A 10,455-nucleotide genomic window follows, 5' to 3' on the forward strand; every position below is an offset into this window, starting at 1 on the left:
AGGCCAGGATGAATTACAACAGTTGGATATGCTGAGAGTTGAAGACAGAGTAAAACAACTGAAGTTAAATCAAGTTTATAAAATTGCTCACAAACAGTGTCCAGAATATCTTGCTGCCAGTTTTGTCAAGGCTGAGAACCAAAGTAATCATAGTACTAAGGGAAGGGAACACAACTTTGTTGTACCCACAGTCAGTGGCCAGGCTTCAAATACCTTTTATTGTACAGCAATAAAGACGTAGAACAGACTGCCTGCACATGTCAAAGCCAGTCATAGCATGAAGCAGTTCAAGAAGAGAGCCAAAAGGTTCCTAATGAATGTAGAGACAGAAAGGGAGGAGAAAGATTTTTTATTTTTTTTAGCTTACACTTGTAAATATAAATACTAACTCATTTTACCTTATTCCTAGTATATATCCTTTATAGTATAATAAAGATAGGTAGTAGGTTGGTAGACAGCAACCGCCCAGGGAGGTACTACCGTCCTGCCAAGTGAGTGTAAAACGAAAGCCTGTAATTGTTTTACATGATGGTAGGATTGCTGGTGTGTTTTTTCTGTCTCATAAACATGCAAGATTTCAGGTAAGTCTTGCTACTTCTCCTTACACTTAGGTCACACTACACATACATGTACAAGCATGTATATACACACCCCTCTGGTTTTCTTTTATATATTTTCTTTCTAGTTCTTGTTCTTGTTTATTTCCTCTTATCTCCATGGGGAAGTGGAACAGAATTCTTCCTCCGTAAGCCAGTTGTGTTGTAAGAGACAACTAAAATGCTGGGAGAAAGGGGCTAGTAACCCCTTCTCCTGTATCTATTACTAAATATAAAAGGAGAAACTTTTTTTTTTATTTTGGGCCACGCAGCCTTGGTGGGATACGGCCGGTGTGTTGAAAGAAGAAAAAAGTATAATAATAAGATATTATCTCTTTTATGGTATAATATAAGGTATTAAAAGAACCCCAATGGAAATAAGTCACTTTGTCTAATTTTTTGGGGTTATCCTAGGTTCTCTACACACATGCTGCTATGTGTGATAATCTATGTAACTGTATTTGTGTATACCTGAATAAACTTACTAGAATATAAGAGACAAGTACAAAATTAGGAAAAATAATGTCAGAGATCACAGTAAAACAAATATGTACAGCAAACGGCAGAATAATGACAGCTTACATAATGAGAAGTTTCAAAATAGGAGATATATCTCCTAAGATGGTATTGTCTGATTGAGGGGAAGGGGTATGGAGGACTATAACAATGCTACTCAGATGCTGCTGCATTGACAAGTCACATTTACACATAGTCAGCCAATACCGTGCCTGACTGACTGTTGGAGAAACACCCACAGCAGACAGGAACAAACACATGCGCCATTGAAAAGGCATTGCTTTCCGACTACTAATAACGTATGATTTTTTTTAGTGGACTCAAAGTTAGCGGAACTTTATTTAGCGGAAGCTAATTAGTACGCTAACAGTTTCTGAAGTTAGCGGAAACACTAATTCACTAAACAAAAATTTAGTTCTGCTAATTTGCGGATTAGCGGAACTGTGCCCACCACTGGTAATAAAGCTATTTAAATTATTTTAACACTGGCTATCTTCCACCGAGGTAGGGTGACCCATAAAAGAGGAAACACCTTCACCATCATTCATTCCATCATTGTTTTTCAAACTTTTCTTGGGCAACCACTACCCCTTCCTTTCCTCCACCCGAGATTTATACACCCTCCTAGTCATCCTATTTTACTCTATCCTCTCTAAATGGTCAGACAACCTCAGCACCCCTCCTCATCCATCTGAATAATATTTTTGGTAACCCTTCATAAAATCTCCTTGTTCCTCTGTAATCATCCTCTTTGTCTTGCCTTTAATTCTTTCAATAATAACTTCTATACACTTTACTCTGTATCTCGTTAGGCTTATTTCCGTACAGTTCTTACACACGCTTCTATTCTTTTTTCCCGTGTATACAAAGGAACTACACATGCTCTCTGCTAATCTTTAGGTACCCCTCTCCTCATTGCTTGCATATATTGAGTAAATACATCATTGACTCTAAGCAACATCCTCACAAGCCTTTAACATTTCTATCTTGATCCCATGTATCCCAGCTACTTGACTCATTTTCATTTTACTCACTTCCTCACGTTCTTTCCTCCCCACACACATCTTGTTCCACCTCACTCCTTCAAGATGTTATGCCTCCCTGCCTATTGCATGAAATCACTGTTTCCCTTTCCTCCTCAGCATATAACAACTCAAAAGATTCCCTCCATCTTCCCAGTACCTCCACTTCCTTCCCCCATCAAATGGATCCACTTTTATTTTTTACTGCTAGATCCATTTGGAAAATGTAGATGCATAACACATTATACATCTAAGTATATCATCTGAGAAAATAAAATGAGATTTTTTTTAGTTTTGAAGTGCAATAACAGTAGAAAAAATCATAAAACTACCATTTAACCAATATGAGATGGTAAAATTTTTAAGAATAAAAAGGCTTAACTTTAATTGAATTTACTTCACCTTATTACTTCTGCAGTGTTTATTACAGTACAGTACTTCTTTAGTTTAATGAATGTTTTATGATTTTTTGTAATTTTTTTCTAATCACAGCATAATTTTTCTCTTGTTTTAGACAAGAAGTTTTTAAAATAATCTTGAACGGTTGCTACAACAGTGGTGGTCTTTATCCTGTCTTTGTTACTATTAATACTCACTCTTTTTAGTATTTATTTGATATTTAGCAGATTGTACATCATTATCTTGGCATGTTTAGTAGACATTCTTGATTAAGGATAAACTATATTTTCCTATATTTTTGTAAGAAATTCATAAATGATAATGTATCAGTTTTGTTTATTTGATTTTGATGGAATTAGCAATTTGTAATAAAAAATACTGTTATATTGTATTTATATGATTCAGAGGTTATAGCTGTTTGCCATTTCCATTTTTATTTTTAGCATTATATAGTTTTTGGAGTTAAAGGTAGACATAAAAAAAGTGGGAGTACAGACACACCTCACTAATATAGTGGTTTGGTTCAGGATAACACAATAATTTGTTACGTGAGCAATAGTGTTAGACCTAAAAATAACGATGCTTGATTCAGCTCAGAGTCAGTTGGTGTGCACATCACTGCTGCAAACCATCTTAAGAGCAACCCAAGTGCCGGTAATAATAATAATAATAAACATAATAATTAATTAAAAGTGCAGTATTAGTGAAACATCTTAAAGTGAGGTATGCCTGCATTTATGCATATATGTATATACACAATGTTCTTTTTGTCAATTAAGGAGATGACCGTTAAATTAAAAACTATCATATTCTAACTGAAACAAATATCTCCCACCAAGACAGGATGACTCAAAAAAAAAAAAAAAAAAACATTTACCAGTTATTCAGTCACCATCTTTTCAAAATGCTGACATCACAGTCAGCTTATCCTCTGACAACAATAGCCTCGCCCCTTTTTCAGAGTGCAGGCACTGTCTTCTCCACCTCTAGGACTCTAGTCTGGCTAACTGATTTCCCTGAATCCTTTTTTTATAAAGGTTACCATGCTCACAGCCCAGTAGCACATCCATTAAAAACCACTTGCCACCATTCACTCCTATCTAACACACTTCAAAATGCTCAAGCCCATAAAACTAAATGCTTCTTTTACCCCCCTTCCACTCTTTCCTTCCACCCCAGATTTATACACACTCCATCCTCTATACATATCCTGGAGTTTACCTGGAGAGCGTTTTGGGGGTCAACGCCCCCACGGCCCGGTCTGAGACCAGGCCTCATGGTGGATCAGGGTCTGATCAACCAGGCTGTTACTGCTGGCCGCACGCAAGCTGACGTACGAACCACAGCCCGGTTGGTCAGGTACTGACTTTAGGTGCCTGTCCAGTGCCTTCTTGAAGACAGCTAGGGGTCTATTGGTAATACCCCTTATGTATGCTGGGAGGCAATTGAACAGTCTTGGGCCCCGGACACTTGTTGTGTTGTCTTTCAGTGTACTCGTGGCACCCCTGCTTTTCATCGGGGGAATGTTGCATCTCCTGCCAAGTCTTTTGCTTTCATATGGAGTGATTTTCGTGTGCAGGTTTGGTACCAATCCCTCCAGAACCTTCCAAGTGTATATTATCATGTATCTCTCTCGCCTGTATTTGAGGGAATACAGATCAAGGACCTTCAACCGTTCCCAGTAGTTTAGGTGCCTTATCGCACTTGTGTCCTAGGTAGTAGGTTGGTAGACAGCAACCACCCAGGGAGGTACTACCGTCCTGCCATGTGAGTGTAAAACAAAAGCCTGTAATTGTTTTACATGATGGTAGGATTGCTGGTGTCCTTTTTGTCTGTCTCATAAACATAGAAGATTTCAGGTATGTCTTGCTACTACTACTTACACTTAGGTCACACTACACATACATGTACAAGCATATATATACACACACCCCTCTGGGTTTTCTGCTAATTTCTTTCTAGTTCTTGTTCTTGCTTATTTTCTCTTATCTCCATGAGGAAGTGGAACAGAATTCTTCCTCCGTAAGCCATGCGTGTTGTAAGAGGCGACTAAAATGCCGGGAGCAAGGGGCTAGTAACCCCTTCTCCTGTATAAATTACTAAATTTAAAAAAAATAAACTTTTGTTTTTCTTTTTGGGCCACCCTGCCTCAGTGGAATACGGCCGATTTGTTGATGTGTGCTGTGAAAGTTCTTTGTACACTCTCCAGGTCTGCAATATCGCTAGCCTTGAAGGGGGCCGTTAGTGTACAGCAGTATTCCAGCCTAGAGAGCACAAAAAAAAAATCCTTAGCTCTCTGAATTTTACCCTTGGTGACTCTGTGCCACCTTTTAATTTCTGCACTCTAAATTCTCTATAAACATTCATTGACACTAATATTATGGCCCACACACTTCACTCACACTCTGTACCACTTAGAAACCTCTGCTCCTACATAAATTCTTTAAAAAACAGTGGATGAAATTCTTCTCATATCAGACAACAGACTCTGATTTGTATGCTATTGACTATAACATTGGCAAAAAACTCATTACTTATATTGTCCAAGATATGATATTCCATGTCCTGAAGAGTTGAATGTATATTATCAACATAAACGATGCTGACTAAGCTGCCAAACTTATCATATTCGTACTATCTGCAACACCATCACCACATTACAGTGAGATTCATCCCTCAATTCAAACTGTGGAACTATTATTTTCCTACACAGTTTAATACATTAAGACTTTACAGAATGCACTCTATAATCAAAGATCATTTCAATTTACAACACAGCCCACAGATGAAGACAATACCCAAGCAAGGTAATGAAATTAACTTTCAATTGACACGACCTCCCTACCTTAGTCTACATTGCAGGTTAGTGTGAGGGCTACCCAACCCCTCATGGAAGATGTCCTGATGCCAGTGTGGGGCTCTTGATCCAATGAACTGGACTTATCCTTCCTTTACATTGAATCTGATTACCTTCCATTATCTGAATGCTAAGTGACCATTATGGATTTAGCTGTCCCCAGATTAAAATAAATTTGGCTACCCATCCAACTGTTGTATATGGCAATCAGAATGCCTCAGTATGGGAAGCAGCATAGCATAAAAATCCATCCTGTGACCACTTGTCAACTGTGGAAAAGCATACCCCTTGAATTCTCATTGGTGCCATTACCTTCAGAAAGGCGAGATCCAGTGTTTGAAGGAGAAAGAGGATCTGTTATGTAAATAAGACATTCTCCAGCTATGCCAACCAGGGACAATATGTTGCTCCTACACCAGAGTTGCCCAACAAGTTCAGCACCCAATAATTACCTGTACCACAGTTACTCCGCTGTCCACTTTGTCTGATGTTCTCACCTCTGATATGATATTCCTACCTCTTCACCAGCTGTCTGCTATCTCCCAGTCTACACAGTCCTAAGCTATTCCTTCAGCACCTGCACCACATGCCTAAAGACCTTAAAAACCCATTACCTCGAAACCTCATCCTCTCCTCCTTTTCAAGTTTGAACTTATTAAATAGACTACTACATACTTTGGCCTCTCTTATATCTATAACAATTGCAGAAATACATGCACCTTAATGTCTTTGCCCTATTATTTCCTGATACCCTCAGACCCTATCATCTCAAAGTAACTGACTCCTCGCAATGCTTTCCTTGGAGGTTGCTATTCATCTCTGCCTTTATTTTCCTCTACCACTTCTTGCACCACTGCCAGGCTATTCACAGACTTCAGACACTTCCATTGAGTGGGCTCTTAATCCAAGGAATTGGACTTGATCTTATCTTCCTTGGATTGAACCTGGTTGTCTCCCATTCATCAGTCACTATATAACTCCTACCAGTTTAGCACTTATCCATGAATACCTGGAGTATACCTGGAAAGGGTTTTGGGGGTCAATGTCCCGTGGCCCGGTCTTTGACCAGGCCTCATGGTGGATCAGGGCCTGATCAAAAAGGCTGTTACAGTTGGCCGCACGCAACCCAACGTATGAACCACAGCCCGGCTGGTCAGGCACTGACTTTGAGTGCCTGTCCAGCACCTTCTTGAAGACAGCCAGGGGTCTATTGGTAAGCCCCCTAATGTATGCTGGGAGGCAGCTGAACAGTCTTGGGTCCCTCACACTTATTGTGTTGTCTCTTATTGTGCTAGTGGCTCCCCTGCTTTTCATTCGGGGGATGTTGCATCGTCTGCCAAGTCTTTGCTTTCATAGGGAGTGATTTTCATGTGCAAGTTTGGTGCTAATCGCTCTAGGATTTTCCAAATGTATATAATCATGTATCTCTCCCGCCTGCATTCTAGGGAATACAGGTTGAGAAACTTTAAGCGTTCCCAGTAACTGAGTTGTTTTATCACAGTTATATGTGCCGTGAAGGATCTCTACATTTTCTAGGTCTGCAATTTCACCTGCCTTGAAAGGTGCTGTTAGTATGCAGCAACATTCCAGCCTAGATAGAACAAGCGACCTGAAGAGTGTCATCATGGGCTTGGCATCCTTAGTTTTGAAGGTTATCATTACTCATCCTGTCATTTTTCTAGCAGATGCGATTGATACAATGTTGTGGTCTTCGAAGGTGAGATCCTCTGACATTATCACTCCCAGGTCTTTTACATTAGTGTTTTGTTCTATTGTGTAGTTAGAATTTGTTGTATACTCTGATACAGTTTTAATTTTCTCACATTTTTCCATATCAGAGTAATTGAAATTTCTCATCATTGAACTTCATATTGTTTTCTGCAGCCCATTTAAAGATTTGGTTGATGTCTGCTGGGAGTCTTGCAGTGTCTTCAGTAGAGGACACTGTCATGCAAATTTGGGTGTCATCTGCAAAGAAAAACACGGTGCTGTGGCTTACATCCCTGTCTGTGTCAGATATGAGGATGAGGAACAGGATGGGAGCGAGTACTGTGCCTTGTGGAACAGAGCTTTTCACCGTAGCTGCCTCAGACTTTACTCTGTTTACTACTACTCTTTGTGTTCTATTTCTTAAGAAATTATGGATCTGTCTACCAACTTTTCCTGTTATTCCTTTATCACGCATTACACCATGGTTACACTCGTCAAAGGCTTTTGCAAAGTTTGTTTATACTACATCTGCAGTTTGTTTGTCTTCTAGAGCATCCAGGACCTTATCATAGTGGTCCAGTTGCCTTGGGTTGTGTAACTGATGGGTATCTAGATGGGTGGCGATCTTGCTTTTTAGAACCCTTTCAAAGATTTTTTATGATATGGGATGTTAGCACTATTGGTCTGTTGTTCTTTGCTATTGCTTTACTGCCCCCTTTGTGGAGTGGGGCTATGTCTGTTGTTTTTGGCAGCGGTGGGACGACTCCTGTGTCCAGGCTTCCTCTCCAAAGGATGTTAAATGCACATGATAGTGGGTTCTTGCAGTTCTTGATAAACACGGAGTTCCACGAGTCTGGGTCTCGGACAGATTGCATGGACATGTCATTTATCACCTTTTCGAAGCCTTTTGGCGTCAGGATAATATCAGATAGGTTTGAGTCTACCAAATTCTGTGTCTCACTCATAAGAAATTCATTTAGGTCTTCGACTCTCAGTCTGGTTAGCGGCTCGCTAAAAATCGAGTCATATTAGGACTTGAGTAGCTCACTCATTTCCATGCTGTCATCTGTGTAGAACCCATCTCATCCAAGTAGGGGCCCAATACTGGATGTTGTTCTCGGCTTTGATTTGGCATAAGTAAAGAAATGTTTTGGGTTTCTTTCAATTTCATTTATGGACTTTAGTTCTTCAAATACCTGAGGCCACATCAGTGTTTATCAGAGTGAGTACAGGTATGTATTTTGACAAGCCTCATCTTAAACTAGGAAAATAATATCGAAGGTGGTTTCATGATGCTGGGAAGGGGCTGTAATAATGTTAGTAGAATTACTGACAATATATTAAGTACAAGGGCACATGCAAATGTCATATTAGTTACACATGTCCATTTACCTAACACTGAAGGGTTCTTGACCCAAGGAATTCGATTTGTTCTTCCTTGGATCATTCACAAGGAACTGGATTTGTCCGACCTTGGATCGAACATGAATGCCTCCCGGGTGCTGTATGATCCCTACAGGTTTTGTGCTTCCCTCTATAATGAACGAGGAAAATACATAGTATCCTCAACTAAACCAAAATGCACAAATGTGCCACTTGATACTGACTGCAACTCTTGATAATTCATTACTGTTATCTGTGTCCAAAAATTGTATATACTTTTGACAGTTGCTTCTGTTTCACCTTCACTGTCAAATGCCACACTTCAATCATTATCAAACTAGGTTAGTGCTTTAAAATCCCTTCTTAACACCATACCTCTACCAATGTATATCAACGTTATTGGCTACCTTAATCTATAGCCACCATCTACCCCTATACGTAGGCAATAATGACAATGGGATATTAAGAGGATACAGGGGAGAACCTTCCTGTTTTCTCTTATATCTATTTGTTTAGAAAAATTAAACTATTTTTATGTATTTTTACAGTCACTCGATCCTTATCCCGATGCATCCTACAATGAAAGTGCCATTCCTCACCCCTCAAATTTCCATTCATACCCCACAACTATACAGCAGCCCACACAAGAGATTGGTGCAAAAACTGGAGGACCAAGCAGGGATAACAGGGAAGGCACTACAATGGATCAGGGAATACTTGTCAGGAAGACAGCAGCGAGTCATGGTACGTGGCGAGGTGTCAGAGTGGGCACCTGTGACCAGCGGGGTCCCGCAGGGGTCAGTCCTAGGACCAGTGCTGTTTCTGGTATTTGTGAACGACATGACGGAAGGAATAGACTCTGAGGTGTCCCTGTTTGCAGATGACGTGAAGTTGATGAGAAGAATTCACTCGATCGAAGACCAGGCAGAACTACAAAGGGATCTGGACAGGCTGCAGACCTGGTCCAGCAATTGGCTCCTGGAGTTCAATCCCACCAAGTGCAAAGTCATGAAGATTGGGGAAGGGCAGACGGAGTACAGTCTAGGGGGCCAGAGACTACGAACCTCACTCAAGGAAAAAGATCTTGGGGTGAGTATAACACCAGGCACATCTCCTGAAGCGCACATCAACCAAATAACTGCTGCAGCATATGGGCGCCTAGCAAACCTCAGAACAGCATTCCGACATCTTAATAAGGAATCATTCAGGACCCTGTACACCGTGTACGTTAGGCCCATATTGGAGTATGCGGCACCAGTTTGGAACCCACACCTAGCCAAGCACGTGAAGAAACTAGAGAAAGTGCAAAGGTTTGCAACAAGACTAGTCCCAGAGCTAAGAGGTATGTCCTACGAGGAGAGGTTAAGGGAAATCAACCTGACGACACTGGAGGACAGGAGAGATAGGGGGGACATGATAACGACATACAAAATACTGAGAGGAATTGACAAGGTGGACAAAGACAGGATGTTCCAGAGATTGGACACAGTAACAAGGGGACACAGTTGGAAGCTGAAGACACAGATGAATCATAGGGATGTTAGGAAGTATTTCTTCAGCCACAGAGTAGTCAGTAAGTGGAATAGTTTGGGAAGCGATGTAGTGGAGGCAGGATCCATACATAGCTTTAAGCAGAGGTATGATAAAGCTCACGGCTCAGGGAGAGTGACCTAGTAGCTATCAGTGAAGAGGCGGGGCCAGGAGCTCGGACTCGACCCCCGCAACCTCAACTAGGTGAGTACAACTAGGTGAGTACATCTTTTTGGACGAGTGGCAAAACGATCTGCTCTCTCGTATCTCTTCCCATCCCCCTCTCAAGGGAGGTTCCTTGACGCTGGTGAGGGGCTCTTGATCTAGGGAATTGGATCTGTGCCCCAATTCCCTGAATTGAGTCTGAATGCCTTCCATCCCCCCCACATGCGCTCCCCCATGATCATAATAATAATGTACCTCTTCCTGTCGTACCCTTTTT

The sequence above is a fragment of the Cherax quadricarinatus genome, chromosome 56 (genome assembly GCF_038502225.1).
Source record: "Cherax quadricarinatus isolate ZL_2023a chromosome 56, ASM3850222v1, whole genome shotgun sequence".
In the NCBI taxonomy this organism is placed as follows: domain Eukaryota; kingdom Metazoa; phylum Arthropoda; class Malacostraca; order Decapoda; family Parastacidae; genus Cherax; species Cherax quadricarinatus.